Raw genomic sequence first — 12489 nt, 5'->3', positions numbered from 1 at the left:
ACAGCAATCAATATTTGACATCAATAAATATATAATGAGTACCTAATATATGTTAGGCACTATTCTAGGCAGTGGGAATATAAAGCAGTGAACGAAAGACCCTGTCCTCAGAATTTATAATCTGGAGTAAAGGGTATAGAGGGGGAAACAAAGTCAGTATAAAGTGTCAGCTGTGATAAGCAGTATGGAGAAAAAAAAAAAAACAAAGGAGATAAGAATGGATGGTTTTCTATGGGGTGGTTATGAAGAACTTCTATTAAGGTGAAATTACTATATAGCTCAGTACACAAAGAGTCCTGTCAATGGATTGATATTAAATTTTGTTTTTAACAAAAGACTACCATTAGGCTTTGTCCTGTTGAGCATTTAAAAAATCATCTTTGGGCCGGGCACGGTGGCTCATGCCCGTAATCCCAGCACTCTGGGAGGCTGAGGTGGGTGGATCATGAGGTCAGGAGATGGAGACCATCCTGACCAACATGGTGAAACCCCGTCTCTACTAAAAATACAAAAATTAGCCGGGTGTGGTGGTGCATGCCTGTAATCCCAGCTACTCAGGAGGCTGAGGCAGGAGAATCGCTTGAACCCAGGAGGCAGAGGCTACAGTGAGCTGAGATTGTGCCACTGCACTCCAGCTTGGCACAGAGCAGGACTCAGTCTCAAAAAAAAAAAAAAAAAAAAAAAAATCTTTGGTGGGGTGACATGCTAATTAGTTTGTGGCTGAAGTTAAATTTGGATTTGGGAGTCAATCCAGCCCCTTCCTCTGCAAAAAGGGGCATAAATGGGATTTCTGGAGAAGTCTAAATGTAGTTGGTCTTATGAGGTGCTGTTTTTCAATATGTACAAAATGCCCTTTGGTGAGTTCCTGTGCCAGCTCTTTAGAGGAGGACATGTATCTCTTTTCCTCAGCTGTGTAGCAAAAACAACACAGATCAGGGCAGCATATCTCAAGATGCAGTTCTTAGGAGGTTAGTGTCAAGGAAATGTCTCTGAAGCATTCTTGTACTAACTCAGCCCACAGTGATCATTCTCCTTCATGACAAGTTATACCAAATACTTTAGGACTTGTTTATGTATTACCTTGTACTATTTTCTAAGGAGACAACAAGCTGTAGAAAGTAACATTAACTTTGAATTTAAGAAGCTCTATTTAAAAAGTCATATATCTTGAGACAAATCACTTAATTCTTGGTTTCCAGATTCCTTGTCTACAAAAAGATGGAATGAGGGAAAGGGGAAATACTGAACACTCAGATGCCATGTAAACGCTTGAAGCAGTTAAGGTCTTATTAGGTAATAACACAGACTGTGGTCAAGTAGGGAGTGAATGCTTTATGGGTAAAGTCATTTGAATTCTAAAAATTATGAATATTGTATAAACCAACAAAATCAATTTGAGAGATAAGAGATCTGAACCCTGGTCCAGCAGTTTTTGACTTCTCGACTAGATCCCTAAAGTCCCTTTCAATTATAAAATGTTTTGTTATAATAATGTTACATGTACCAGACTTTGAAGAATTACACATAAATGGAATTTTAAAAGCATCTTAGGTTAGGCGTGGTGACTCATGTCTGTAATCCCAGCACTTTGCGGGGCCGAGGCAGGCAGATCACTTGAAGTCAGGAATTCGACACTAGCTGGCCAACATGGTGAAACCCCGTCTATACTAAAAAATACAAAAATTAGTCGGGCATGGTGGTGCACGCCTGTAATCCCAGGTGCTCAGGAGGCTGAGGCAGGAGAATCATTTGAACCTGGAAGGCCAAGGCTGCAGTGAGCCAAGATTGCGCCACTGCACTCCAACTTAGGCATACAGAGTGAGACTCTGTCTCAAAAAAAAAAAAAAGTTAGATTCCTTAATTACTATAAAAAATATAAATTGCACTGGTAATAAAATGTAATGATAATCTAAATATTATTTCTCTAACTTCATAATGCTGGTTTGAAATTATAGATATTTTGGAGTCATTATCTTTCAAAAACAATACACATTTTAAAAAGGAGTGAAAATAAACGTAAGACAACATCCTTACTCCTAAAGTATGCACAACTGGGAAAATCCATTAAGACTAGTGGGCACTCAACCACGACAAGATGCAACCACATTTTCTTTTACCTTCTCGCATGCTAGTCCAAGATGCTTTATGCAATAAAAGCCATGTAACTAAAAATTAGGGCACGGACATGACATCCTCTCTCAGGAAACACACTTCTCTTCAAATAATACCACAAATAAAGAGACTAACTGTATAAGGGATTATACAAATTGGTTACAGAGATTAAGACTGGGAAGTAAAGTATAAAAAGAAGTTAAAAACAAGTTACTACCAAGGAAAAAATCTATATACCAAATATACAAAAAATGTGGACTAGTGAGCCAAGTGTCACCAGACTGTACTATAAAACATTAAAGCCAACAACAGATTACCTTTGAAGACTGCTTTAATCCTATCCAGGATAAAACACAGTTGAACAATGGAATTTTAAAAACTTTAAATTTGTATTAATCCAGTTAGCAAAATTTGCATCCCAGGTTACCTTAAAAACGAATCCAAAATTATCTTGAAAAGCAAACAAATTAACTCATTTAAAAAAAGGACCCATATTTAAATAACATTAAGCAATTCTACATTTTAAGAAGATGAAACCAAATAACTGACATTTTAAGAGACTTCCTGAACTGAGTGAGGCTAGTTCATAATTGGTAAATAAAGAAATCCTGGGGCTGGTTTGAGGCCCAAACTCAGTTTTTCCTCATACACTTAAAAGTAAATACTGTATCATCTTTGGAGCTCAGGGTGATAAAACATGAAATCTGGAAATAAGGAGACCAAAACTAGCTACGTAATTTACCAGGGGGTGGTCATTTATTTCTAGGCTGGCATCTTGTTTTTTTTTTTTTTTTTTTTTGAGATGGAGTTTTACTCTTGTCGCCCAGGCTGGAGTGCAGTGGTGTGATCTCAGCTCACTGCAACCTCAGCCTCCCTGGTTCAACTGATTCTCCTCTCTCAGCCTCCCGAGCAGCTGGGATTACAGGTGCGTGCCACCACACCTGGCTAATTTTATATTTTTAGTAGAGGTGGGGTTTCACCATGATGGCCAGGCTTATCTTGAACTCCTGACCTCAGGTGATCCACCCGCCTGGGCCTCCCAAAGTGCTGGGATTACAGGCGTGAGCCACTGCACTCGGCCTCTAGGCTGATGTCTTAATCTGTGAAATACGGACAACAATACTGACTGTACCGAGTTGATGGACAGATTAAATAAGAATGTACACTGTTTATTAAAGATTTACATGTTAGTTATTACCATCATCAAGCAGCTGCAGGGTAGTCCTTATTTTGGTATCCACTATTTGGTCTATAAATGTTTGCTGAATAAAGACTAATAATTCATTTCCGGCAAATGACAGAAGTATATAGACTTTTAAAAGAAGAGTAGTAAGTTATGTTTTTATAGGTAAATTGCCATTTAAGTTCACATCAATTATTGACAGATGCCATGAATCCCAACTGAAGATGAAATACATAAATCTTGGCATTAAAAAAAGTAGGGACAGGCCGGGTGTGGTGGCTCATGCCTGGAATCTCAGCACATTGGGAGGCTGAGGTGGGTGGATCACCTGAGGTCAGGAGTTCGAGATGAGCCTGGCCAACATGGTGAAACCCCATCGCTACTAAAAATACAAAAATTAGCTGGGCATGATGGTGCACACCTGTAATCCCAGCTACTCTGGAGGCTGAGGCAGGAGAATTGCTTGAACAGAGACTCTGTCTCAAAAAAAAACAGTAGGGATAGGCGTGGTGGCTCACACCTACCTGTACAATCCCAGCATTTTGGGAGGCTGAGGTGGGAAGACTGCTCAAGACTATTCTGGACAACACAGCAAAACCACACTTCTACAAAAAATTTATAAAGTAGCTGGGTGTGGTGGTACGTGCCTAGAGTCCCAGCTGCTCAAAAGAATGAGGTTGGAGGATCACTTAAGCCCACGAATTGGAGGTTACAGTGAGCTATGATTGCATTACTGCACTCTATCATGGGTGACGCAAGAACTTGTTTCTAAAACAAACAAACAACAAAAAAACAGTGCTTATACTTGCCTTCTAGGAATCACAGTCCAGTAGAAATGCCCTGCAGCAGAAACTCTAGTGTTAAAACCAACTTCTGGGTTCCAGAGACAATTGCTCTTAACTTTGTAACCTGATTTCTTTCTTAAATCTCATTAATAAATGAAGAAGTAGCTTATAAGAATCAAATCCTTGAAAAGCAATAAGCAACATTTAAAAAGCATAATTTCTGTCCCTTAAAATATGCCAAAAAAATAGCTGACTGTCATGGCTCATGCCTGTAATACCAGGACTTTGGGAGGCCAAGGCGGGCAGATCACTTGAGGTCAGGAGTTTGAGACCAGCCTGGCCAACATGGTGAAGCCCCGTCTCTACTAAAAATACAAAAAAAAAAAAAAAAAAAAAAATACCAGAATGTGGTGGCGGGCGCTTGTAGTCCCAGATACTCAGCAAGCTGAGGCAGGAGAATCGCTTGAACCCAGGAGGCGGAATTTGCAGTAAGTAGAGATTTTGCCACTGCACTCAAGCCTGGGCTACACAGCAAGACTTGGTAACAAAAAAAAAAAATCTCTGCATGGGTATAACCAAAATGGAAATTTTGCAAAAGCAGTTCTCCAATCTCAAGTTGTTTAACTACTACACTCACCCCCTAACCCCAGTTTGAAATTCTGTGATCCTAAATTATAAAAACAGGCCTAAGTAGGCCAGGCACGCTGGCTCACGCCTGTAATCCCAGCACTTTGGGAGGCCGAGGCGGGTGGATTGCTTGAGGTCAGGAGTTCGAGACCAGCCTGGCCAATATGGTGAAACCCCGTCTCTACCAAAATACAAAAATTGGCTGGGTGAGGTGGTGGGCGCCTGTAATCCCAGCTATTAGGGAGGCTAAGGCAGGAGAATTGCTTGTACCCAGGAGGCGGAGGTTGCAGTGAGCCGAGATCGCACCACTGCACTCCAGCCTGGGTGACAGAGTGACTCTGTCTCAAAAAAAGAGGCCTTAAATACTGGTTCCTGAAGTCAGGTAACATTACTTCTCCCACTGCACTTTCTGGAAGAGAAGATACTTGATTTCTCCTTTCCACCTCCAACTCCAAAAGTAATACTTTAACAGCTAAAGAGGATAACTGTGTCCCTTTCTCATTCCCAAATAAAATCAACTAATTCAACTGTCAGAAGGACCTGTTATGAATCTGTTTAACACAATGACAGACTTTAAAAATTCTTTTTGAAGGAAAAAATAAGGGGCCCAAACACTGCCTCTCCTACCCTCTTTTAAAAATAAAACTTCTAACAAGGAACTATAAAATAAATAGAAAGCTGCTAAAATGAAGACTGCTTATCATATTTACTTTGAGTTGTCTGCCTCTCTCATAATGAGGACACATGGAAAATGTTTCCAATCTTACTCATTCTGCCAAGAAAGATCTCCTGTGAACAAGATTTCTAAATCTAGAAAGTGCAAAATTTGTAGATTATCAAACTGTGTATAACATTTTCTCTATTCTGATCATATTTATAATACCTCAAGAAAGAAAAAATTCCCTTGCCCTTTTCATGGATTAATACTGCTAGTAAATCAAGTTTTTTCAATTAATCACACCAACTTTCTCCCTGAAATATTCAACAACATATAATTTGACATGCAACGTAAGGTTAGCTTTTCCAGCTTTATTTCTATAGTTACCTTTTCAGTTCAGTATTTGATCATGTATGGTAGAATACAGAATAGAGGATAACAATTTATCAATAATCTGACAAATGCAGAAGAACCAGTTTAACAGATTTCTCAGCCGAGTCAAGAGATAAGCAAAATAGTTAAGTGATTTTTTAAAAAAGGAGAGACCAACAATTTCAAAAACAGGTAAAAAAATAATACTAATAATAAAGGCTCAAGATCACCTTATTAGTTTCTATCAGATCTTTCCAAATAGGCTGTATTTGTGTAGAACTCCTCCCTGCTCCCAATTCTCTAGATGTGACTTAAAAAAATGTCCTTTTTTCCCTGTCATCTGAACTAGCAGTAAAATCTACAGGGATGCAAACTGACTCAGTATAGGTTTTAGATCCCATTGTCTGGGTTGGAATCAGTTCTACTTGAGTGGCTTTGGTCTCGTTATTTTAAACTGTCTCATTTCCTCATTTGAAAATGGAAATAAAAGTATCTACTTCTTACAGTTCTTAAAGATTCAAATGAAATAACTTACCCTATTCAAAATGTGTAGCACAATGAGTAACACATAGGAAGTAGCCAGTAAATGTTAATTTGCTATTTTTTAAAATTACATCTATCTAGGTGTTTATAGTGCTTAAGACACCTAAAGGACTTCAATAGCATACTATTTTAATAGGTAGCTGTATACCTGGGAGTTGTCATGGATTCTTCTCTCTTCACTCCACTATCAAGTCTGATTCATTCTACCTTGGTATTTCTGGAATCAATTCCATTCTCTCTACTCCACTACCTTATACTGGGCCTTATTATTTCTTACACAGGAAGAGGAGGATACAAGAAGCAACGAGAAAACATTAATTTGCTTTACACCTCAATTTCAATGACCAGATTAGAGATGTTAAGTTTTTTTTGTTTTTTTGAGACAGAGTCTTACTGTATTGCTCAGGCTGGAGTGCAGTGGCACGATCTCAGCTCACTGCAACCTCCACCTCCCAAGTTCAAGTGATTCTCCTGCCTCAACCTCCTGAGTAGCTGGGACTATGAGCACACGCCACCATGCCTGGCTAATTTTTGTATTTTTTAGTAGAGACGGGGTTTCACCACATTGGCCAGGCTGGTCTCGAACTCCTGACCTCAAGATCCGCCTGCCTCGGCCTCCCAAAGTGCTGGGATTACAGGCGTGAGCCACCACGCCCAGCCGAGATATTAGTTTTAACTGTGACAGAGGTTATGTGGCCCAGAAATCTGAGGAAAAGCAAATGTGACAACTACATATTAAAGCCCAGAAGACACTGTTAGTTTTATAAATTAAAATGTTCACAGTGTTTGCGCTGTGTTAGCTCACAATGAAGCAGGGTCTACAGAATAAAGTGCTTGCTGTGGATGCAGAGAAGAGAACAATTGTCTACCTATAAAGAACTACCAGGCAAGGCTTCCTAAGTGGATATTTAAACCAGACCAGTGGATATATAAATCATTAGGGAATAGGGGAGTTCACTTGGAAAGTAAGGGCGCTCTGGGGAATGGGATGAGTATGATTGAAGTCATCAAGTCATGGGTGGTGGGGGGTTCAGTGGAGGTATGGGGGAATTTATTTTGTGATAATAAATCTCAACTTAGTTTTAAGGTTTTAGATGTAAGATGTCACCCAATGAACTATGATGTTTTTCCCAGCTTATGAGAAATAGAAATAGGAACAGAAAAAAATACTGCACAAAACTGAAAACCTTTCTAACTTAATGAGCTTCTCACAATAAAACACGCAGTGAATAGCTTGTATTGTACAATAAACCATAACATATAAAAATCACTTGCCAACTGGGCACGACAGCTCACATCTATAGTCCCAGTTACTTGAGTCTTGCCTGAGTGGGAGGACTGCTTGGGGCCAGGAGTTCCAGACCAGCCTAGACAACATAGTGAGGCATCATCTCTAAAACAATCATTAGCCCATACAGTGCCTATAATCTCTGGATTTGCTCCCATTTCCTCTTTATCTGAAGCCTTTTGTAAAAACGAGAATGAAGTATCTTATATCTTATTTTTAATTTCTCTAGCAATAGACACCACTGTTGTGGTCAAACCACTGCCACCATTTACTCCACATTCTTTTACAGGGTCTACTCTAAAAAAAAAACTGTGTCTACTAACCATAAACCAAACCTACTGAAGAGTCCCTCTGCTTGTGAAAAGGACATCATTCTTTTTCAACTTTAGTCAAAATTTTCCCACATTTTGGCCTTTTTTATCATCTGAATCTGATCTTTACATTTCTACATATGAGTATAATCTTCCAAACATTTGCTTAAAAGGCACAAGTAATTCTGCTTTGTTAATTAAAAAAAATTTTTGTTTGGCTGGGCATAGTGGCACATACCTGTAATCCTAACACATTGGGAGGCTGAGGCAGGAGGATCACTTGAGGCCAGGAGCTTGAGACCAGCCTGGCCAACATGGCAAAACCCTGTCTCTAATAAAAATACAAAAGTTAGCCGGGCATGTTCACACACACCTGTAGTCCCAGCTACTCAGGAGACTGAGGCCCAAGAATCGAACCTGGGAGGCGGAGGTTGCAGTGAGCTGAGACTGTGGCTGCATTCCAGCCTGGGTGACAGCCAAACTGTCTGAAAAAAAAAAAAAAAAAAAAAAAAAATCCAAAACCCAAAAAACTGTTTCCTTCATGTTCATTTTATATGTTTATTCTTTAAAAAGAAAAAGAAAAAGAAAAACCTGCAGTAAAGCACTGATATGCAAAAAAGATGGCTACATCATGAAGTGGAATCAGGGTGACCAACGGTCCAGGTTTAAGCACTGAAAGTCTCATGTCTGAGGAAACTCTCCATCCTGGGAAAACAAGAATGGTTGGCTATTTTAGGTGGAATATGTTCTGACAGGAATTTGCTTCTTATTTCATATTCTGAAAGATGGACAAAACATACCTGCTCTCAAAAAGCTTACAATTTTGTAGGAAAAGATGGAGACATAAAAATATGAAAAATATCATGAGATGTACAAAATACTATGGGAGTTCAGAAGGAGAGATCAGGAGATTTATGAAGAGGGTGGCAAAAAAAAAAAAAGTTACAATATTTCAACAGGAAAGAACATACCAGGGATAAGAAAAGTGAGAGCAAAGGCACAAAAGGCAGCATAACATGAGAACATTAATTAGACTATAGCGGAAAAAGCAGTCTGACTGGCTCACAGGGCACAAAGGAATAGGAAAATAAAAATAGCAGTAATCTTCAGTTAAGATTAAGGAGATCTCTAAGTATCAGTGAAGAGCTCTGACTCATTTAATAAGCAACAACAATAGACATTTTGAAGATAAACATGAATACTGAGAAAGCTAAAGATACTTTTAAATTAACGAAAGAAGTTCTAACAGTAGAAGGCTGAACAATACATCTAGGCATGGTAAGCATTTCATTAAAATATGAGTAATATGTGGTAATTTTTAAAATGCGTAAGTTGATTTGCAACAAAAACCTATATTAAAATGGTGAAAAACAAAAAATGAGGTCAGAAATAGCATACCAAATGGAAGAAACTGCAAGAAACTGACATAAGGATAGTTAAGAAACTGGTAATTTCAGCTTTATTCAATATTATATGGATATTAAGTATCTGCTATGTGCAGCCAGTGTAGGTATCATATACAAACATTTTTGCTTCCCTATTTTTTATAACAGGATATTAATTTTGATACCATGGCATCTAATATCTAAGGCACATTGAAGTTACATTTAGTTATACCACTATCACAGAACATAGCACTTAGGGTATTTGCCTACAACCTCACATGTATTAACAAATAAAGCAGATGTATGGGGCAGACCCCATTTTTCCCTCAAAAAAGTACTTCGAATCTGCCAAAGTACATGGAAAAAAAACCAAATTCAGGCTGGATGCAGTGGTTGACACCTGTAATCCTTGGGCAACAAGGCGAAACCCCACCCCTACAAAAAATACACAAAATTAGCCAGGCGTGGTGGCTTGCGCCTGTAGTTCCACCTACCCAGGAGGATGGGAGGTGAAAGGATCACCTGAGCCTGGGGAGGTTGAGGTTGCAGTGAGCTGTGACAGCGCCACTTCACTCTAGCCTGGGTAACAGAGTGAGAACCTGCCTTGAAAAAAACAAAAAAACAAAAACAAAAAACACCCCAAAACCAAAAAAGCAAAAAGCCCCAAAACCATACTCAGTTAAGGGTTAAATACCTCATGACCTGGGGCCTACATGTAATGATTATTGCTATATAATCAAAACTTAACACAGTGCCTGGAATATGGAAGACACCTAATTATTTGGTGAATGAATCAAAACCAGTTTCTTGCCCTAGAGGGGAGGTTGGCCAACTAGAACTCCCAGGCCAAATCCCATTTGCTCCCTGTTTTTGTTTTTGTTTTTTTTGGTAAATAAAATTTTGTTGGAACACAGTCACACTCATAAAGTTTTAATGGAACATAGTTCATTTGTTGTGTCTTGTCCACAGTTGGCTTCAGGCTACAATAGCAGAGGTGAATGGCTGTGATAAGAGACTGTATGGTTAACAAGGCTTAAAATAGTTATCAGGTCCTTTACAGAAAAAGTTTGCCAACACTTGCACTATAGGCTACAGCCTGGAAGAGACAAGGATAGACCTTGCCCATTAACTCACAGGTGGCAAATGGGTTTTAGCTTAGTCATCAACTCAAAATATTAATAGCTACCTGTAGCTAAGTGCAGTGTTGAGAATGATTTTTGAGATCAACTAGGACTCAAAGGGAAAGAATCTAGTTCTCAATTACCAATGGCTACTGTGGTTTAAGTGAAGGAGAGACACGGTTGTATTAATGATTCCAAAAACATTTGAAAATTTCTGCCGTAGAATATTTTAAACATCTAGCACTGTTGTCTGATGGTTTTACAAAAATGAATTAATTAGTTGCAAAATATATGCCAAACAACCCCCTCAAAACAAATCAAAACACCTATAAAGAATTACTGAGAATGATCGTGCTGAATGCTGAAGTCTGTCTACCAAAACCAACGATTTCTGGCATAGATAGCTATCATATTTATAACATTCATTCAATACCTCTATGTGACAGGTACATTATTCACTTAGTTAACAGATTGAGTCGTTTAAGATCATTCATGAGGATGATAAAATAGTATATATAAAGGGAACCTACAGCAAGAAGGTAAGCCCCCAGTACATATAAAAACTTTAAGATTTATAGATAAAATTGAAAAGGACAGCTTGGGTAAAATATATTTCACATTTAAAATGAAAATCTAATCTGTTAATTTTGTGCATTTAGATTCTTCAAGTGGTTAAAATACACACGGTCTAACATCAAAGTATTCATGCCACTGAGGTTCTGAAGTTTCTCTTCAGATTATTTTAGAAAAATCCTTTGTTAACCAATAAATATATTTCTAATCTGAACACTGACATGTCTGTATGGTGTTTTTAAAGCTCTTACCATGTCCTTCCATATATTAAATTTCAATCTTCAGAGCAACAATGAAGATAAGGTACTGTCTTTAGATAAAGGATTTGGCTGGGCACAAGGGCTCACACCTGTAATCCTAGCACTTTGAGAGGCTGGGGTAGGTAGATGGCTTGAGCTCAGGAGTTCGATACCAGACTGGGAAACATTGTGAAACCTCGTCTCTACAAAAAATTACCTGGGCATGGTGGTGCATGCCTGTGGCCCCAGCTACTCAGGAGGCTGAGGTGAGAGGATCACCTGAGCCCAGGGAGATTGAGGCTGCAGTGAGTTGTGACTGCACCACTGCACTCCAGCCTGGGCAACAGAGTGAGACTTGTCTCAAAATAGACAGACAGACAGACAGATAGAAGATAAATAAATAAATAAAAACAGATAAAGGATTTGCGATTCAGATTACTTACCTGAGGTTGCAGAACCACAAGACTGTAGATTTAGGATTAGAATCCAGACTACTGCTGTCCAATAGAGCTTCCTGTAATGATAGTGTTCTATCTGGACTGTCCAGTATAGTAGCCACTAGCCACAGATGACTATCAAGGACTTAAAATGTGGTTAGTGTAACTGTAAAACTAAAATTTTGATTTTATTTAATTTCAATTAAAACTCTTTCTACACTTTTGGATTTTTGCTTATGAAACTACCGAACAAGGCATCCAGAGCTTCAATATTCATGAAAAGCTTGGATCTACCAAAAGTGTCACCATCAGGGCCTCTTTATGTCTGGAAAAGCAGTTTGCCCCAGTCTCATTCTTGTACTTTTCTCTCACAAGGATACCACTCATTTTCTTCACATAAATATCCCTTTGAAAAGTTTTTGCTAAATTTTCTAAAATCACACATTGGACAAGGTTTCCTGTTGGAAGTTATACAAATCACATTTACATATAAAAATAAGTCATTAAAAAATACCAAGCAACTTACAAAATTACTGTGGAAAACTAGAGAACGAAGTTGGAAGCTAACATAGCCACAAACACCCAAAACCGTATTACAAAACTGGCCAGGTGAGGAAACTGCTGTCACATCACTAACAGTAGATGCTTCAGTTTGTATCAGTTGTTTCTGCAGCAGAAAACTGATTTGTGGTGTACATCAACTAAGAGAAAAAGAGAAATCTATCAAAAATTTATCATCTCTTCCATCTCAAGTTAAAGTACGTGTAATTTTGTGGGGCTTAGGTCAAGTACTTGTGCCCTAGCTGCAAGGGAGGCTGGAAAAGCTAGTATCTGGCATCTTCATTTCCTTCTTTT

The 12489-nt window shown here is 38.6% G+C and overlaps 1 protein-coding gene across 2 annotated transcripts in view; it reads right to left on the bottom strand.

Moving 5' to 3' along the window:
- The window catches only part of RAP1B (RAP1B, member of RAS oncogene family), a 51161-nt gene that overhangs the window by 20909 nt on the left and 17763 nt on the right, over window positions 1–12489 (bottom strand). Inside the window, exon 2 of one of the 2 annotated variants that reach the window (XM_055357015.2) lies at window positions 12161–12335. The exons of the other annotated variant lie outside the window; for it this stretch is intronic. The gene's annotated coding sequence lies outside the window, so the exon portion shown is untranslated. The remainder of the gene's footprint in view (window positions 1–12160; window positions 12336–12489) is intronic. 2 annotated transcript variants of the gene reach the window in all.

The sequence above is a fragment of the Gorilla gorilla genome, chromosome 10 (assembly GCF_029281585.2).
Source record: "Gorilla gorilla gorilla isolate KB3781 chromosome 10, NHGRI_mGorGor1-v2.1_pri, whole genome shotgun sequence".
In the NCBI taxonomy this organism is placed as follows: domain Eukaryota; kingdom Metazoa; phylum Chordata; class Mammalia; order Primates; family Hominidae; genus Gorilla; species Gorilla gorilla.
This window is presented reverse-complemented; position numbering and strand designations above follow the sequence as displayed.